This window comes from Triticum aestivum, chromosome 6A, assembly GCF_018294505.1.
Source record: "Triticum aestivum cultivar Chinese Spring chromosome 6A, IWGSC CS RefSeq v2.1, whole genome shotgun sequence".
NCBI lineage: Eukaryota > Viridiplantae > Streptophyta > Magnoliopsida > Poales > Poaceae > Triticum > Triticum aestivum.
The window spans coordinates 76,861,237-76,882,241 of record NC_057809.1 but is presented as its reverse complement, the minus strand read 5'-3'; the positions used below and the strand labels follow the sequence as shown (position 1 = coordinate 76,882,241).

The window sequence follows — 21,005 nt, the reverse complement described above, 5'->3', positions numbered from 1 at the left end:
CGAAGGAGGTGACGGGACCGCGAACTTCACCGAGCTAGGCTCCGACTACTCTGAACCAGGCAAGAATGTTTGAACTTTTGATATGATGATTGTTTTGGCATGTTTGCATTAAGTAGCTTCATGGCATGTTGATGAGCATACCGACGAATGTCATGTTACATGCAACGATGAGGCAAGTGAGTTTCGAAAATCCATAAGTGGATGGATGTGAGTATGCATGGCCATGTGTTGGCATGAGGATGGGTAAGATGGCAGTGTTGTAGCATGCCAGTCTTATGCCAGACTATATGACTTCAGTGTCAACCTGTATCGGTCCAGTTCCTTCCATTTTTCCTTCCCTGTACTACCACATGTTTTCCGCAAGGAATATGGCTTAGTAAGTTGCAAACCGCTTTCTTTGTACACACCAAAAGGAGAGGCCGTGATGATGGTTCCATGGCCCTGGATTAAAGCCAGTCATCCGGTCAGGGGGCATGGGTGTTTCCGGTTGGGACCGAGAGGGGGGCACCCCTTAGAGTGCGCGTATATAAATTTGATCCCATGCTATTCGAGATTGTGATCTCCCCGTCTCAAAAGTTTTTCTTGGACGATGTCTAGGGTGATTCCTGGCATCGAGAGATAGGATGGGTGTGTACTGGTTAGGTGTGTTTTCTTCCGAAATACCGTAAATGGAACTAGTCCTTCGTGACTACGGAAATCCGTTGGCTGTGGGAAAAATTTTCATACAAACTCTGCAGAGTCATATATTCCTTTGAATCATCTATTCCATGTCCAAGTTCGGTATTATCTTATCCCGACAAATGTCAGTTTTGATGACAGAGACTCCGGTGAATCACATGAGTGCTAAGTCCAGTTAAATGTTTATTCCTGTGGATGGACTAACCCGTTTATTATCATGAATTGAATATTTATTATGAGTATTATTTACTTGTGAATAAAAGCCCTTTCTGCGATGTTGCTCAGACGTCCGACTGTGGCATTGTTATTATTTACTTTCAATAAAAGCCCTTTCTGCGATGTCGCTCAGACGTCCGACTGTGGCAATGTTATTATTTACTTTCAATAAAAGCCCTTTCTGCGATGTCGCTCAGACGTCCGACTGTGGCAGTACTGTTATTTACTTTCAATATAAGCCCTTTCTGTGATGTCGCCCCGACGTCCGACTGTGGCACGCATGTCTTTTATTTTCAGTTTAAGCCCTTTACATGGTGTCGCTTAGACGCCCGACTGCGGCATGATCTTTATTTGTTTGTTCACCCTTCAAGGCGTCGCTTCAGACACCCGATTGGTTTCCTATTATTTCTTTTTGTTGGGTTTTCAGGCGGACTACCGCCGATTCCCTTTTTACTTACCTTGTTTTCTAAATTTTGAATGTGCATTGGTAAATTAATCATGACGCATCCATGCATGCATTTGTTATATCTTACGTCTGAACTGTCTTGCGAGTACTTTCAAAGTACTCACTTGGCTTGTTGATTTGGCCAGATGCTGACAAAGGCGATCTCATGGATGAAGAATTTGATAGCGAGTCCGACGCCTAGAGGGATCCCAGTCAGTCTCGTGCGACCCTGGATTTGGTCACTGTATTATATCCGCTTCCGCTACCAAATAGATTCATCGAGCCTCACCTCGACGCTCGATGAGATGCTAGTTTTAGAGTCATGTATCTCACTCCCCGCTGTGATTTTCCACCACCACCCTATCCTCGAGTCAGTAGTATGCCTCCACACCACTGTGTCATATCCGCCATTATGTATAATTATTGGTGTGCTTGTAATAATTTGGTTGAGCAACCGTAGCTCGACCCTGTAATATATTTTATGCTACTGGCTTATTGTATCAAGATTTGTCTACCATTAAGGAGGATTTTTCTCATACTGGACTCAAAAGATTGCTTTCTCAATAAACATTTTTATTGGAAAACCGGTCGTGACAGAAAGTACAGGCCCTATACTATCTCAGATGATAATGACTCCAAAACCAAAGTTTGCCGCTTTGACGATGCGCACAACTTCCGTGTTGATCACTTTTCCATCCGAGGTCATCTGGATTACCTTTCGGGCACATCTTCAATTTCACTCGGATCCGAGCTCATCCACTCGGATATTAGAGTTTTTCGTCCGACTGGACCTTTTCACTTTGATGTTAGAGTCTTTCACTCGGATGACTATAATTTCACTCAGAAGACAATCTTTCACTCGGATGACTATCTTTCACTCGGAAGGCAATATCTTACTTGAACGTCAAGTTTTCATTCCGACGGTAATCTTTTCACTCGGAATAACTTCACTCGGATGATAATTTCACTCGGATTACTATATTTTCACTCGGAAGCCAATCTTTTACTCGATCGATAAGTTTTCACTCGACCTTTTACTCGATCGGTAGGTTTTCACTCGGATGGTAAATTCCCGACTTAAAACACAACCTGATCTTGATTTGCCTCTCCAGGTTGCATACGACCTCGGATTGAGACAAATTATATATGAAAATCATTTGGCTCGACGAGAAGAAACTTTTCCGTGTTGAAGGTTTTTCAATTCAAGGCCGTCTTGAGGATCGAATTGCTCACGCATTACATCAGACACTTATCATGTGTCTGGTGTCAAGCGTAATATTTTGGTCTCTGGCCTGTCCAGACCGTATTAACTGTAACTTTTGCATATGAACTCAGATTGAGATGATTTATATATCAAAATCAATTGCCTCGATGAGACGAAGACAATTCCTTACGAGTGCTCCTTCATCCGAGGTCATCTTGAAGATGTGATTGGCCAAAAACCACTCGGAACATTGAATTATGCCACTCAGAGTATAGTTTCGGTCCGTAAGATAAGGTCGAATGAATATAACTGAAACATCAAAGTTGTTCCACTCGGCGACGTGAATCTTTTCATGCTGAAAACCCATTCACTCGAGACCATCTTCATTGCAATCTGTATCTTGCCAAAATCAGGTGTCAACACATGCCCCCCTGTTTTCTGGTAGAGGTTGCGTGCCAGAAAATACCTTGCTTAGGGTAATGTTTAAGCACGATGTCAACACTCCATTGGTTGTGCATGTTGAGTATGATAATTTTAATCATCCATATGCTCATGTTTGTTGCTTCTTCGGTAGAGCCTCTTGGATAATAGTTGTCTGAAAACAACAATTGAATGTCACAAAGGCTTCCACGTAAGTTTCTTATGTCAATCCGGACCTTGCATTTGTCCAGGCATTCCCTGGGAATATTAGAACCCTTTAACGAAGACGGTTGCCGAACGATTATGACCATGCACCTCAAAGGAATACTGTCAACTGTTCGGCGACTCAACTCGTTATCAAAGTACACCATCAAGCCTCCGCCGAACAATGTCTGTCTCCTGACTTGGATCCTGCAAATAAATAACATTTGGAGTCGGGGCTCTTTTATGCACTAGACCCTTGATTGTTGGTCGACTCAATAATTAAGTCGGCCTCGCCAGTATTGGCAAGCACTGAGCATCGGCTATAGGAGTAGGAAATCAACCATGGTGAACACCGTTAGCCAGATGCCGGGTTTTGCCAACACAATGAATTATGAGGGCGATATGCAAATATCGGCCATGCGTTCTTATCTCAAAAGTGCTCGGGAGTCCGTCCACCAAAGTGTGAATAGCCGAAATAAGTCAGATGTTTCGGCTGAGGATAAATTCCATAGCGTTGATTTTGATGGTACGGTTGAAGAATATGGATGAGACGCCTCCTGGAGTCTCCTATATGAAAATTGTCGTCCTCGCCTACGGGCTTTACACTTGTACTCCCTTATTTTTGCCGGCTTCGCAACAGGGGATGTGATGCCGCTCTTGACTCGAGGATTTCCCTTAGGAACCCATGCCATGTTCCTCTTCTCCAGCTCTTTGGCCCTAAGCCGTTTTAGCTTCTTCTGTTGCGAATATGGTAAGCCGAGTGGGCGTCCCGGCTGGGACTTTGGTTTATGCACTAGCAAATTCTTCCTGACTTTGGGCATCTCTGGCTTGGCCTGTTCAAACTTGACTATTGGATCCTTGAAATTTACTTGCTTCACCTTCTTGTCCTTAGCAGCCAACATAGGCTCGGCTGGCTTTTTGTCATTTGGAGTCAGATTTGAAATAGCACTCTTGCGGCCATCCTTTTCTTTCTTCACTTTTTTAACACTTGTTGCAATAGAAGGTCGGACATCATTTCTATTTTGACTGCTCCTCTTGGGAACCCATGCCATGCTCTCCTTCCTCAACTCATGTGCACTAAGCCTTTGTAATTCCTTCTCTTGCCAATGTGCTAAGCCGAGTGGGCACCTTGGCTGTGATTCTGTTTCAACCAATGCCAACTCTTTTTTGGCCTTGTGCACTCTCAACTTCTTCCCTTCAGATTTGGCACTTGATTGGCTTGCCTCGTTGCCTTTTGTAGCCAATGTCAATACTTTAACTGGCTCTTTGTTATTTGAGAACAAATCTGAAGTAGCACACTTACGACCATCTTTCTTGACCTGGTACACTTGCTTGACCACCTCTTTCTTGTTCCTTGACCTCCAGACCGATTCCTTATAATTGAAACGGTCTTTGACGTAATTGTTCAACAAAAGTTGATCTTTTTGGAGCTGCATAATGTTGGGGAGATGATCTAAAATAAGAGGGATAATTTGCCCTTGTATCATACCTGCCCCATGATGGATATGGATTTACATGAGCGTAGGGAGGCATCCACCACATTGGCATTGGCGGCCCAAAAGCAGGATATGAAGTCTGCTTGCTCAACGTCTTCCTTTGCCAATCCAAGTCTTCAGATTTATGCCTTGGGGGTGACTTTGAATCTTTTGCTTCACTCGGCTGATAAGCACTCTTTGCCTCACTTATCTTTTGGTACTTTTCTAATAACTACGCGAAAGTGACTTTCGGCCTTTTGCTTTTGTGCTTACCATGGCATTTTCTTTCTTTGGTTGTGCGTGCATCGGTCTTTGAATTCTCTTGTTGCCCCCTAGTGCTAGATGTTACCATTGTAGCTTTGATGAAATTTCCGTCTTCAAGATTGTTCTTGATGCACTTTTTAACAATATCCTTGCTTGAAGACTTGACCCCATCATCATTGACGTGTACATGTCCACTTTTAGATAAATCAGCTGAAGATAGCCGAGTCAACATTTGATGGCCGTCAAAATGATCCCACTGTCTAAATGATCGTGCCTCAACAAACTCCAATCGTCCTATCTTGTCCGATTGCTTGACTTGATGGATCATGTTGCAACCTTTGACATTTTGCTTGAACGAACATTGCGTTGGCTCTTGTCTTGACAGCTCGACATCGTGATCAATTATAATAATAGGATTAGTCAACGATGTACCGATGATGTGATCCACTATGACTGTACTGGACGTACACTCCTGGTCCATTAACCGATATTGTAATGCCGGCTTCGATACAAAACAACCGAGCGATGTCAGTTTAACATCATCCGACTCGTCTATGCATTGATTTTCGTCCTCCTTTCCCGATGCTCTTGAATCGGCTATCCTGGAGAACTTTGAACCTGGCTTTATATTCCTGCAACAAAAATAATTACAGAATATACGTCTCATCTGAGACCAAATGTTAGCCAGGCATGAAACAAACAAAGTTGCCCATATGAATATAAATTCAGTCGACATGATGGGAACAACTTTGGTTGCGATAAGTTGTCACTATTAGCCTCTAGGAATGGTGCCATGTGTTGATCAGCATGATTAGTAACAAGATAACTCGAAACAAACAGATTACTCATCTCGATCGGTCTTTCAAAATTAATTAGAACCTTACTACACTACACCACAACACTGATGTAAAGGCATGTAAACTGCCAGGAGAAATCACTTTACAGGGCAGACAAACTGCCGGGACATCATTTCTCCCGGCAGATAGAACCGCCACGAGAACGGCTGCCGGGGATTACTTGTCCCGGCAGATAAACTCTTCCCGACAGTTTTTCTGCCCCCGCCCATGTATTTGCCGGCAGTCTGTTTTCTCCCGGCAGATTTGTCAAAACACATGAAACTTCATTTAGCGGCAGTCCAACTGCCTGCAGAAGCTTGTTTTCCCGGCAGCTTCTATGCCAGCACGTAGATTTTAGTACCCAATTAATCTAGGCATCCCTAATGTAATATCCATTTCATCATGTTCAGACAATCAGGACAGATCACATAATTTATACATACACTTCAATCACAGTAACATACAGGTCTCATCCATACACTTCAATCAAAGTTCAACAAACACCCATATATTCAAGGAGGTTCTGCCACAAAAGGTATATTACATATATGTTAAATGTGCCACAACCAAACTGAAGTAATACCACAAAAGGAGAAAGTACATATGTTTCTGAGGGTGCCACACAACCAAAATGAGCATATAGTGGCTTAACCAGCAAAATGAGCAGAGCAAGTGTCCAGGTTCAACAAACAAAGCATATTACATAATCACTACACCAACTTAATCGTAGGTCTTCCAAATCTTCAGCAGCTTGACGATCTTCCAAACCCCCGTCAACTTCTGTAGCAAAACCTGTAACAGATTGGAAATTAAAAATGGAACTTCAGGTGCAAAACCTGCTCAGGTCGAGACAAATTACTCCCTCCGTCCCATAATATAAGAGGGTTTTTGACACCAGGGTTTTTGACACCACTGGTGTCAAAACTCCTCTTATATTATGGGATGGAGGGAGTAGAACTTACTGGTGAAAGCTATGACTAAAACTGAGTTAAACATGTATAGAATCATCCCTGGAGTTAATATAGTACCAAGTTTGAATCTTATTTTTGCACGGAGTTCAACTTTGTTCAACTAGGCAAAACTCTATACAGTACTATATATTGAACAAATAGGCAAAACCTGATACAAATAGGCATAGCTATATATTGTACATAGTACAATGTGTAGTACAAATAGGCAGGGGCAGGTACACGTCAATCCAAGTACTCCAGCAAATGTAGCAGCAATACCCATCATAAAAAACCTATTTTGTCATGGCGAAAAAGAACAAGACCAGGAAAAATTTGCCAGAGTAGGAAGAGCAAGGAGCTGCCAGTCAGCTAGATAAGTACCAGGATTATTTAGTTTCTGGTCACTTGTTGAAAGAAACCAGTGTGCACAGCTAGATAAATACATATCTCCTACAAATATGTGTATTAAGGAATGTCGATATGAAGGCATGAAGCTTGCCCGTTTTATTTCAACCAATTGCCTTAGAATGTGGCTTCCAAAAGGCATCCAACAAAACCAGTATTTTGAATACTCAAAACTAGAAAGAGCAATAATGAGAACCTACAGCAGAATGGATCATTGGATGCATGAATATGTTGAGCAGAGGATAATGTGCTGCAACTGTTGACAGTTTCGAGAACAATAAGTTACGACCATTTTTCCAACACACAAAAAAGACTCTTGAATGTAAAAGTTCATGAAAAATCACATTGTTTACAACATGTCTTGCCTGGACAAGCTTAACATCAACATATGTAGCAAAGTACTAGCTACAAGCCAAAAATCTTTCATGTGCAAATAGGCAAAACATGCTTAGTCAATTTTTGTTGTTGCACTAAACATTTACTATATGAAATATTTTCATTTTGTAAACTTCAGTACTGTACACTAGTTGAGGGCATGAAAATTCTTTGAAACATCTATATTACCTCATCTGCTTGCTTGCGGGCGCATTCCTGCTTTTGCCATGGGCTTTTCCACTTCCAAGTTCCAACTTCATACATAGAAAGCTCTGTAAACAATCAACCATGATAGTCATTGTTAAATTCAATCATAAGAACAAAAGTCACATGATTGTATGGCCATGCTACATCGCCCTTGATCTTTCCCCATGGTGGTCACGTTCCCAACACCACAAAGTAGTATAGCATCCCTTTTTATTACTTAGTTCAAGACAACCTCACAATATTTAGGGCCAAGCTCCTAACCACCTACCACCTTTCTTCGATCAATTGATAGAATGGTTGCTTTTTCCACTGGTCTACCATGGTCTCGATAAACATTATACAGTATGACATCCTTTCCTTTCTGAGTAAGCATGAAAAGTAAGTCAGATAAGCGGAAGTGACTTTGTCATCCTAAACACTAAAGAGCAGCAAAGTATAAACAAAGTACAATCTGACCTGATGATTTTTTTGTGTGATTGCAACTTCCTTGTGTGTTCCAGTTTGTTGCGATGAAGTGCCACATCCTTACTTTGTTGCGATGAAGTGCCACATCCTTACTCTGTTCCAGCTTGTGTGAGCGTTGCAATTGTCATGTCCATAAAGCAAATAGATATACAGGCAAGCATAGGTGCAGAGAAGCACATATAGAGTTAGCAATAAACTTGGATAGAATACAAGCACATTGTAACAGTACCAATAATAACTTAGATATAACTTAAACTACTTCTAAGTACTCAGAAGTAAAGCTGATTGTCCCTATTTTCAGTAAGTGATCATGCAAGAAGACAGTTTCATTTTATGGGTGTCAGTACCACTAGCTCAGGACACAAGTTGCTCTTGCAGAAAAGATGAACAAACAGATGCCACATATATTACCAAATTACATGGAAACAATAATGATTGTATCTTTTCATATGCAGAGCCCTTTCTTTCTCCTCTTGGCTTAAGCCTTAAACCCTGAAGCTGGTCTTGTGCCCTCATCCACTAACTAATGCATGTATTGCATTGCACACTGCCTTACAGTTGGTTAAAAGGAGCTTTTGCATATTTCCCTCCTGCCCCTGCATCTACATGCACTGGGGCAATGAAAATGCCTCCATGGACAATGGAGTGACATTATGAGGCACCACTGTACTACCCTGCATTGAGTTAGCTAGGCTAGTGCATGGAAGATGGAACTATAGGTACTTGTTTTGTGTGGGCTTTACATTTTATCAATTGCGGCTTATGTGGAGCACCCAAAATTTGGCTAGAGAAGATACAACTACTCCACCATATAGGCAGTACACATAGCACTCTAGAACCCTAGAAATAGTGAATCATTAGCATCAAGTCCATATCTATCACAACTTGTGCTAAACAGAATCTATCTAGTGAACAACACTATTTAAATAAATTCAGATTTCTAGTCAACTGTGTTACAAGCAGATTTTGCAAGGAGGGAACTTTGGCTAGATAAGATGTTGTCCATATCAATAGAAATTAATAGGCCATCTACTGGTTGCTCTAGAACCCTACAAATACTCCTAAGCAATACGGGAGTAGTATTTGTACCAAACTACTCGCGATAGCATTGCATTTTAGGCCCTGTTTGGATAATATTTTCTCTTTTAAATACCGTTGCAAAAAATACATGCCTAAGCGCGTCGTTTCACTTCCGGCTGGAATTCACACAGCGGCCAGTAAGTTACACGTGAAGTTATATACACCTCCGCATCGGAGATACATCCATTCCAAGCTATGGCCTTATACCCTTTAGAACACAACTAGGCATCCATGTTTAAGAAAGAATGCTAACCAGACATGTAAACTTGCAAGTTTACAAGTACAAGGAGTATATTTCTCAGCAATTTATACTCATGCTAGTTTGTTTTGTTAAACTCATTCAAAGTTCAAATTAGTCCTCCTAGAATTGGAGCTTGCCGGTGTATGTAGAGAAACTACCCTGGTGTTATACTCCTAGAACCTTAGTGTATGGCCACAAATTAGTTCTCATAGAATTGGAGTACCATGATGTTGAGAATGCAGAGTGTATGGCCACAAATTTGGTCATTGTCAAATTAGTCCTATACTGGAATAACAGTATTAGCACTAAAATGTTCAGGTATTCCTAACTGAAGTGAATAACAATAATCCCCATCTCTCTTCATACACCAGACCGAACATAATAATCCACTTCTCTGTATACTCCAGTACAATAAAATGGATGTACTACTTTGGGGCATCAACTAAACAAACACATACTTAAAATAATTAGCTTTCTTTCATCTCAAATTAAAATGAACTCCAAAGCTCAACTAAACAATTTAGTCAGGTGCCAACAAATCTAATTAAGGTATGCAATTATTAATCACCAATGGTCCCTGTCCTTTGATCTGAAGGGGTACTAATAGTAGTAGTGTTCGTTTTTAGATAAGTAAAGAACCTTCAAACGTGTCTGGCTCATGGTTTTTGCTGTTATTAGACCAAACCAATTAAAAAGGATGATTTTTACTAACTGCCGAATAGTTCAGTGCTGCTACTTTTCAACACTATTACACTTCTACACATTGCGTAGCTGCACATTCAGAACAAAAAAAAGGTAACGAAATTACAACGAAATCTCACCTGTCAAAGAGGTAGCAATGTCCAGGGAAAGGATGTCGACGGTCTGCTGCTTCGGGGGCGTGTGGAGGAGGCGGACCCGCAGCTTGGTGCCCGATGAAGCTTGCGGGGAGGCCTGCTCGGGGAGGAAGCGCGCGAGCAGGTTGGTGGCTAGGAAGTCCTTCCATGGAGGATGGTAGCCGCCGGTGGAGTAGCTCGGCGACGATGGTGGTGCTCCGCGTCAATCAGGTGGTTGGCTGCGCCGCTTTGGAGTGGGGCGATGCGGTAGTGGTCGGCAGTAGTGGGGTGGTTGTTTGGGCGGCGGAGGGGCTGCCATGATGGGGGCGATGGCGGCAGTGATTTGGTTGGAGGGCGGCCGTCGGTGGCGGCTTTGCGGTCAGATGGATTTGTGGGCGGCAGAGGAGCTCCAGTGGTGGGGAGCTACGCCGGCAGTCGTCTGATCGAGTGGAAGGCGGCCGCTCGCCGGCGGTGGGAAGGTCTTGGGGGGGCGGCGGGGCGGCGGCAGTCGGAAGGTTTGGGGGCCGCGGCGGCGGATCTGGCGGAGGACACGGGTGGGGATTGGGCATGATTTGGGGGCGGGCGTTGCGGTCTGGTAGAGGGAGGGCCGGCGCGTATATTTCTTTTTGGGCCAAAATTTTTGCTACGTCGCGCGATTTTTTCCTCGCTGCACGCGCTTACGGCAAATCCTGTATATTTCGGTCCAAAGACGGTCTCTGGAAGATCATGCGCCGAGATTTAGTTCACCCGGCAGAATTTGTGTCGTGAAGTGTACCAGCAGTTTTCACGCCGGTGTTGTTTAAGTTCTCCCGGCAGTAGCCCTGCCCTAACGTGCTTTTAGCGGCAGTAACTAATGTCCCGGCAGATTCTTTGCCCTTAAACATGCTTTTCTCCCGGCAATTAACTGCCCCCAGTCGAGTGTTGTGGTGTAGTGCTAACGGGTGTATCAACAATATGATTTTGACCGAATCGAAAACTGAGGAAACTCTCGGCTAGTTGTACCTTTGTGAAGTCGTTGGAACGAGAAGATGGTTGCACCACTGGAACAATACCTTGCTCCACTTCTGAATAATTCTCGAATGCATCTTCCTCTTTTTCTGGATCTCGTGCCTCATCACTCGGATTGCCTGAATAGATTTGACTTGGATTTCCTGAGTAGATTTCACTCGGATTACCCGATTGGATTCCACTCGGCCACTCTTCGTCAGCTATACTTCGTTCAGCTGCACGCTCTGGTTCTTGGTCTTCGTCACTAGTCAAACTTTGTTTGGCCATATAACTTTGTTCTTGATGCTCATCAATTTCTTTGGCACGGAACTCATAGGGCAGCATGTAAGCTCCCTCACATCCAGAAAAATCGAGCACGACCAATTTGTTGCGTTTACCGTTCTTTTGCTCGGTGAAGCTTGCATCTTCTATTTTGGTACACACAGCAATAACTGGCTTGATGCACTCAGCTCTAGAGGCTTTAGCCGGTGATGCACTCGTATGGAATGATGCACTCGGCTGACACGATGCACTCGGCTGGCTCGATGCAACGCACTCGGCCTTAAACGTGTCAATGGTCAATTTGGTTTCAATTGAATCCACCATTGTCTTGTCACTAAAGGAACTATTCAACTCAGCTGTAGACGACTTAGTCATATTTGACTCAGTTTCAACCGAATCAACCGTATTAGCTGAGTGAACCCTTTCTTGACGATTTTCTTGCAAAGCTTCTTTTTTATCTTGCCCCAAAATTGCAAAGGAGCCAACATGGTTGCCACATGGAGGAAGGCACTTGACGTATTCTTGCAAATATTCCACTCCACGTTTCTTCTTGAGTGCTTAATAACCATGTCGATATTCTGCTGGTAATTCCTCAAGAGTTGGCGTAGTAAATTCGTTGACGCTATTCCCTGTGAGCTCTGGCTTGATCTTGTCCACTTGGGCCACATGTTTTTCTTTAAACTCAGCCCTGCTTGGATCAGCTTGCCCCCCAATACTTTTATGATCTTTCGGCAATGAATTGATGTTGCTGAAATTTTGCGATTGTATAGGGGGTGTATAACATACTGCAGTGATAGGTGAAGACATGTGCACTGTTGTTGAATATTTTCTCATGCCAATTTGATCAATCGGTAACACTTCATCTTCTTTCAAAACCCTAGCTTTTATTGCCTCATAATCAGGAACCAAACCTTTATCATGTTGATCAAGGCAAAGAGCGGTAATCTTCTTATTTTGCGCTAAGCTTTTTAATGCAGCCAAAGTCACCTCATCTCCTGTAATATTAGACACATACACTCCTGTAGAATCTCCATTCACTCGGCCATAAAAGCGAGCCGAGTCATGAATACTTTTAGTTGCATATGATGTTGAACAATTAATATCATGAGGTGTATTATATGATGACTGAGGATAACCGGCCAAATAGCTAATGGAAGCATGGTCGATTGCCTCATTCATCGGCATGTTTGGGGATAAACCCGCATATTGCGAGTTGGCTGTCGATGGATAAAATTTGAGATGCCCTCCTGCACATGAGGTGTCATATATTGATCACTCGAACAAATCGTGTTGTTCACCGGCATATTGAAAGATGTTGCCGATACACGAAAGTTCAGATTCATAAGTTGCATGTCGCAATTATGTAAATTCCAAGTTTCTCCAACGGAATAACTAGTCGGCCTTTGCTCGTTAGGGCTAGCCGACATGACATGTCCATTGAAAGATCTAGCAACATCAACATAATGGCTATTTGCATCTACGTAAGGAGATTGATGATACATGTTACCGTTGTAGATTGCAGCCGCTCGATGACGCTCTCCTCGTAGCAAGAACAGGCCGGAGACTGTTCAAAGCTTCGTCCCCAGCGGAGTCGCCAAAAAGTGTGTTCGCACACGAACACGTCACCGTGTACCCTCGACGCCAGGGGTGATGCACCGCAGCTCACGTCGAAGGAGACTAGACCGACAGCACGATACGCAAGACAGTCGACGGGCGCTTTTGAAGACCCGAAACCCCACACGCCCGAGAGGGACCCCGTCAGGGAGTGCAGCGGCTATGGGCTGCCCTAGGTCGATTCGCTCGCCCCTAGAGCCTCGTGGATCGCTGCCCTCTAACGCGAAGAACGAACGAAGAACGAGAAAGAAAGATACAAGGCTAGGGGATAAAAATAGATGAACACGAAAGTGTAATAGATTGATTGGTTCGATTGGTGTTGTTCAATCGGCCATCACCCCCAACATATATAAGAGGCGGCTGGACTTCCCGTACAAGCAAACGATTCATCTAGGCTTTCCTTACAAATAATTACATCAATTCAGGTCCTAGAGTCCTAGTTCTATTCCAACTCGGATTCAGTCTGAATCTGGCCCAACTTCTATCTTCCTCCTTGCGCGGTCCGCCGAGCTTGCATATGACCTCCGATCAAGACGGCCCAAATATGAAACTTGTGCGCCTCGACGAGACGAACAATTCTTATGTTGAACACTTTTCCAAATAAGACCACCTTGAATATTCTACGAAGCCATCTTTAATATCCAGTCGGACTCGGTCATGTAACGGACTGGATTGTACGAGTCTCGTAGTGAAAGTACAGGCCGTATACTATCTCAGATGATAATGACTCCCAAACCAAAGTTCGCCGCTTTGATGATGCGCACAACTTCCGTGTTGATCACTTTTCCATCCGAGGTCATCTGGATTACCTTTCGGGCACATCTTCAATTTCACTCGGATCCGAGCTCATCCACTCGGATATTAGAGTTTTTCGTCCGACTGGACCTTTTCACTCGGATGTTAGAGTCTTTCACTCGGAAGACAATTTTCACTCGGATGACTATAATTTCACTCAGAAGACAATCTTTCACTCGGATGACTATCTTTCATTCGGAAGGCAATATCTTACTTGAACGTCAAGTTTTCATTCCGACGGTAATCTTTTCACTCGGAATAACTTCACTCGGATGATAATTTCACTCGGATTACTATATTTTCACTCGGAAGCCAATCTTTTACTCGATCGATAAGTTTTCACTCGGCCTTTTACTCGATCGGTAGGTTTCCACTCGGATGGTAAATTCCCGACTGAAAACACAACCTGATCTTGATTTGCCTCTCCAGGTTGCATACGACCTCGGATTGAGACAAATTATATATGAAAATCGATCGGCTCGACGAGAAGAAACTTTTCCATGTTGAAGGTTTTTCAATTAAAGGCCGTATTGAGGACCGAATTGCTCACGCATTGCATCAGACACTTATCATGTGTCTGGTGTCAAGCGTAATATTTTGGTCTCTCGCCTGTCCAGACCGTATTTACTGTAACTTTTGCATATGAACTCGGATTGAGATGATTTATATATCAAAATCGATTGCCTCGACGAGACGAAGACAAATACTTAAGAGTGATCCTTCATCCGAGGTCATCTTGATGACGTGATTAGCCAAAAACCACTCAGAACATTGAATTATGCCACTCAGAGTATAGTTTCGGTCCGTAAGATAAGGTCGAATGAATATAACTGAAACATCAAAGTTGTTCCACTCGGCGACGTGAATCTTTTCATGCTGAAAACCCATTCACTCGAGACCATCTTCATTGCAATCTGTATCTTGCCAAAATCAGGTGTCAACAACTGCTCCTGCTTTCGTTCGTGCTGCTGCTCTCCTCTTGCTCTCGCTTGCGCTGCTGCTGCTGCATGACCTCCGGCAGCTACAGGAGTTGCTGCTTTAGCACTCGCTCGCGGTGCTACTGCACGACTTGCTCTCTGCTAGTGTGTTCCCTACTCGAGTGTCTGCTGATTTAGATCACTGCTTCTCTGCTACTAGTGCTCGAACGCCCTAAACATCTATTGCAATGCTCTGTTACTAGTTCAATCAGTTTCGACTGTGAAGTTCATTTTCTTCAGTTAAGTTCAGAGTGAACAGTACTTACAGCATCTGTCGGAGTGGCCGTGGCGCGGCTGATGCATTTTACATCTAGCACTTTTTGGTGATGTATTTTACATCATCTATTGCAGATGATACTAGGGTCCCACTTCAGATTAACATTGTCTGTCTTGTCATGCTTCAGCCTCATCGCCGTACACCTTAGCGGAGCAGTACCCTCGGCGCTGTTTCCAGAGGCCTCAGATCTTCTTCCCCGCCTCCGACAGTCACACCATCATCATCATCATCCTCCACGTCCAACCCAATGATGCTGAGGTCCACAAGGCTATGCCGAAGAGGTTGTACACTCGTCGCATCACTTTGTTTGTCCATTCCTCTATTCTTCCAATTCATGTGAGCCAAACACCCAGGTTGACTGAAATCCTATGTTTCCAAATGCTCTGTTTTGCACGTGCATTCCTATCCTATTCCTGTGTTTTTCCTGTCCCTGCGTTTATAGAATCCTCCAATTCTAAGGAGCCCTTACAGATTTACTTAATTTTCAGATAGGCGTCAAAGAAAACTCTGTGTGTTATGTCCTGCTCTTGCCGTGCCGTCATCCACCCCACCTGACGTGCACCATCGACAGACGCATTCACTGCAGCAGAGATCCCCCTGCAGACTTCCTTTCGCCGCCTCAGATCATCTTCCCCGTTGCCGGCAGCCACGCCAACTGCATTACCATCATCGACTGAGCAGATGAACCTGAGGACTACACAGTTCCCGAAGAGAGGTCGTAGTCTTTCGTGTTTGCTTATGTTATACATCGGTTATTATTACCTGCTACTTTATCGTTCAATCTTGAGTTTTGAATTGCCCATGGGTCTCATATCGAGCCAACAACGAATAGTATCTGTCTACTATCTGGTTCATCTGGGGTCTTCTTTGTGGTTCATGTTGGGTGGGCAACAAACAATAGATGATCCATTGTCTATCTTTTTAAACTGAAGCTATAATCTACCTGCTATCATTAGTTTTGGATCCATCCACTTGTTTGCTACCATCAGTCTTCATTTTTGCATGCACCCCCTAGGCCTTACAAAATCTAACTATTTTTTATTATTATGCATGTCAGATATTGTACACAATCGTACTGAACATGTAGAGAAAAAGAGAAGACCGTTGCGTGCGAATATAATGTCATGCAGATGCCGCTCCATGGTGGCCGAAGTGCCCCCCTCCTGCATTTCCAGATTGTATTCCAGAGGAAGATAACTGTTCAGATGGAGATTCAGAAGGAGCCGACCACACTGGTTTACCACCTGAGGTGTTTGCTCTAACCTGGCATGCTGATGTTGGTCATATCATGCATATGGCGCCTTGCATTGCTTACATTATACATCTTATATGTCATCAGCTTAGTTTAGATTTGCTTTGTGTGAATGCCACCTGTTTGGTTTCTATATCATACTCCCACCACTCCTAAATATTTGTCTTTTTAGAGATTTCAACAAGTGACTACATACGGAACAAAATGAGTGAATCTACACTCTAAAATATGTCTATATACATCCGTATGTGGTAGTCCATTTGAAATCTCTAAAAAGACAAATATTTAGGAACGGAGGGAGTATATGGGAATTATGCAATGCCATCTTCTTTAGCCAGGCATCATATACGTGAATCATGCAATGCCATCCTATTTAGCCAGTCATCGTATGTGTGAATTGTATCGTGCCATATTTTTTTCCATAATGTATTCCATTTGTCAACAATGTTTATACATTCATCTACTCTTCCTGTGCATCAGCCATTTCAGTCGGTCATAGGAAAATCTAGAGTGAAAACAAGGTCTTCTGAGTAGTCAGTGCTACCTGTCGATGCATATTTATTGCTGGTTACAGATAGCTCCTGAGAGGAGGATTCAGAGAGAGATGACCAGTCATACCCCCCCCCCCCGAGGTGCATGCTCTAACTTGGCTGGGTTATATTGCTCATATCATGCATATGGTGTCTTGCATTGCCATGCCATCTGCTTAGATTAGAAATGCTTTGTGTGAATGCCTCCTGTTTGCTTTCTATATCAGATATGTGAATTATGCAATGCCATGTTTTTCAGCCAGTTATCATATATGTGAATTATGCACCGCCATGGAGCCAGGCATCATATATGTGAATTATCTCATGCCATCTTTTTTTTCATTACGTATTTCATTTGTCGACAATATGTGTATATTGAACTACTCTTCATGTGTATCAGCCATTTGAGCCGGTTATGGAAAAATCTGGAGTGAAAACAAGGTCTTCAGAGCAGGCAATGGTACCTGTTGAAGGATATATCTCGATGGTTACAGGGAGCTCCTCAGAGGAGGATTCAGAGACAGATGACCAGTCCTATATCCCACCTGAGGTGTATGCTCTAAGTTGCAATGTTTATATTTCTGCATTGCTTAGTTTAGACATCATATGCACAATATTGAATTCTATCTGCTTAGTTTAGAGATCATACATGCGAGTGCCAGCTGCTTAGTATATGAATCAATTATGTCAATTATATCATCCTGTATACTTAGACAACATGTATGTGAATTATTTCATCCCAACCTATTTTTAGAAAGACATCATATAGTTTTGTCATGTCATCCTGTTTAGGTACTCATCATATGTTGAATTATGCCATTATATCCTGTTAAGTTATCCATCATATATCTGAAACCGTGTCATGCTATCCTGTTTAGTTAGGCATCATATATGTGAAATTGTGTCATGTTGTCCTGTTTGGTTAGACAACATATATGTGAATTACCACATCTGTCTATCATACAATGTCTGTACGTTCAATTTCTTTTCTTGTTTATCAGCCATTTGAATTGGAGGGGGTGATGGCAGTATCTAAGGGAGCAAAAACCCGTTCTTCACAAAAGACAGTGCTACCCGTCGATGCAGATAGAACCATGTTTGTACTGGCCCACAAACTAGCCCCACCACACATAATCGAGACTCTTCTAGATTGCACACTTACACTGTTGGGCATAGAACCAGCTACAAACCATCTAACCACAACCCCAGCGGATAGTAACCCACTTATAGTTGACAAAGCACCATGTCCACCACAGAGTACCCCCACACGAGCAGTTTATAAAGCTACCGCAGTGTCCAAAGCACGAAGACCACCACAGCTAACCCAAACTCCACGTTTAAAGCAGAAGAGCAACTGTTCTCAGGTCAGATTCCATAGCTATGGTCCATACTCCTTTGCTGTTGCATCACTGTATTTACTCATACCAACTACTTTTGAATTTGAAGGATCCAATTGAAACTCCAATGGTGCAACAGGTATGTTTTAAACCTATTTCTTTAACTGGATTGTTGTTCTAACTTCTTGCTCTATGTTGATTTCAGTTTAAGTTGTATAAACAGTTATGTTCTCATGTGATGCACATTACAAGTGCTGCCAATGCTGTGTAGTTTCTCAGACTTATATTCTGTCTATGCTGCTGTGTCTTAAAAATATATGAGTTGAAGTGTGTCTCTATCTTGATTAGGGAACATAAACTAGAATGATATGGACAATACAGTGACCATAGTACATAGATATATGTTTGTTTCATGTTGTTATCCTGTCCACCTTACTACTGAATTGGTTTACCAAAATGAGTTTCGTATACTACAAGCTAAACCTGTGATGTGTCTGCTTGTTTCTCTTGTAGTATGCAAACAAAATATTGGAGAAGAGCACCCCACTATGCAATGGTAGAGAAAGTAATGCAGATAAGGTTCAAGATAGTGAGACAACCCTGTTGGTCTCCAAGAAAGGTGATAAAAACGATCTTGTAGACAGTGAGAAAACCCTACAGTCCTGTGTTGATGTAGTGTTCGAGTTACTGGCCAGTACCGCTGGCACAAGCTGTGCGAACTCGCTGCCTGAATCACTTCGGCTTCTTCAGTCTCAGCTACAAGCTGAAAGGCATCAATCAGCTGTGTTGCGGCAAGAAGCCGAAGGACTGAGGAAGTCCCTGCAGAATTCAGATGCATACTTTCTTGTGCAACAGCAAGCGCTGGAGGATTTAAGCGCCAAAACAAGAGAAAGTTAATAAGCTTGCTAAGCATCTTGCCAGCATTATGGGTACCCAGGATATTGTTTCTTGAACTCTTCTGAAGTGGTTTCAATTCTGAACTTGTTTTGCTGCGGCGTTTATATGCTGCTTTGTTCCCTATATTTGCACTGGTGGCGAACTTTCATGCCCAGTGGATGTAATATGTGTAGTAGCCGTGATAGCCTAGCATAAGTTGCTTGCTTACTTATTTCCTTGTTGTCTTGTTTATTTGTTTGCTGCTAGTCAGTGCAGTTCTTTTTTCGCGGTTTGCTAGTGGCTGCAATAACCTATTTTTTTAAAACTAGGCCACAATAACCATGGGCTAATATTTACTGTAGTGACACTGGGCCTCCTACGGGCCATAGAAAAGTGGGCCTTCTACGGGCCGTAGAAATAGTAGGCCTTCTACGGGTCGTAGAAACAATGGGCCTTCTACGGGCCGTAGAAACAATGGGCCTTCTACGGGCCGTATCATCAATGGGCCTTATACGGGCCGTATGATCGATTGGCCAAACAAGGGCCAATAACAGGCCGCATTATGGCCGTAAACGGGCTAGAATTGGAATCATCCGTTCATGGGCCGACCATAAAGGGCCATTGTTAATTGGCCGTATTTGATGACGCTATGAAAACGACCCAACGTATTAACGGACCACAAACGGGCCGACTGTAACCACAGGCTGAATTTGGCCCACAAGCAGAAAATAACAGTAACGGACGTAAGTAAACGAATGCTGGAAATGAGCCCAAGAATAAATGGGCTCTGAGAAGGCCGAAAGATAACATGGGCTGGAAACGGCCCAACGGAATAACGGGCCGTTAATGGGTATAAAGTGATACACTGTTCATTATGGGCCAGTTTCACCACGGGTCGTTAATGGGTGTTGTCAGGACCGCCTTTCCAATAAAACATTTATTGAAAAGCTGACCTTTGTGTTGACCAGTATAGAAGAATTCTTCTTACTGGCAGACAAAACCTTGATACCGAAATCTAGCAGTACTAAATATTATACATGGTTGAGCTGAGGGTGCTCAACAATTTATTACAAGCACGCCTATATTTAACATAAAGGCGGATATGACACAAGAGTATGGTGGCATAACTACTGACTCGTAATAAAGGTGGTGGTGGATATGTCATAGTGAAGTGGGTGACATGACTCTGAAATCTTACAGCTCATCAAGCGTCGGAGTGAGGCTTGATGATTTTATTCGGGTGGCGGAAGCATATATAATACAAGTGAACAACTCCAGGGTCGCACATGACTGACTGGGACTCCTCTAGGCGTCGGACTCGCTATCGAACTCTCCATCCATAAGATCGCCTTCGTCAACATCTGGCCAAATCAACAAGCCAGGTGAGTACTTGAATGTACTCACAAGATAGTTCAGACATAAGATATAACAAATGTAAGCATGATGCACATGAGCAGATTACCATGCACAATCAAATAATAGAACTTGCACTGCACGATAAATAAAAGGAAGTCAGGCGGTAGTCCTCCCGAAATCCCAATAAAATAACAGAAGACCGATCGTGTGTCTGAAGCGACGCCTCGAATGGTAAAAGTAAATTAACATGCCGCAGTCGGGCGTCGGGGCGACACCACATAAAGGGTTTATGTTTAAAAGTAAATGATAGAACGTGCCACAGTCGGGCGTCTATGCGACATCACATAAAGGGCTTATATCAAAAGTAAATGACAGAACGTGCCACAGTCGGACGTCTATGCGACATCACATAAAGGGCTTATTCAAAAGTAAATAACAATAA

At 43.1% G+C, this 21,005-nt stretch overlaps 1 long non-coding RNA gene across 2 annotated transcripts; it reads right to left on the bottom strand.

Moving 5' to 3' along the window:
* Positions 1 to 6,374: 6,374 nt before the first annotated feature.
* Positions 6,375 to 10,611, bottom strand: LOC123132147 (uncharacterized). 2 transcript variants are annotated; one of them, XR_006464514.1, is made up of 4 exons: positions 10,287 to 10,611; positions 8,136 to 8,238; positions 7,662 to 8,040; positions 6,375 to 6,534 (listed from the first exon to the last, which is right to left on the bottom strand). It is a non-coding gene; the product is annotated as an uncharacterized lncRNA (long non-coding RNA). The 2 variants fall into 2 exon arrangements; XR_006464513.1 differs by having other exon boundaries at positions 8,136 to 10,611.
* Between the last annotated feature and the right edge of the window lie 10,394 nt (positions 10,612 to 21,005).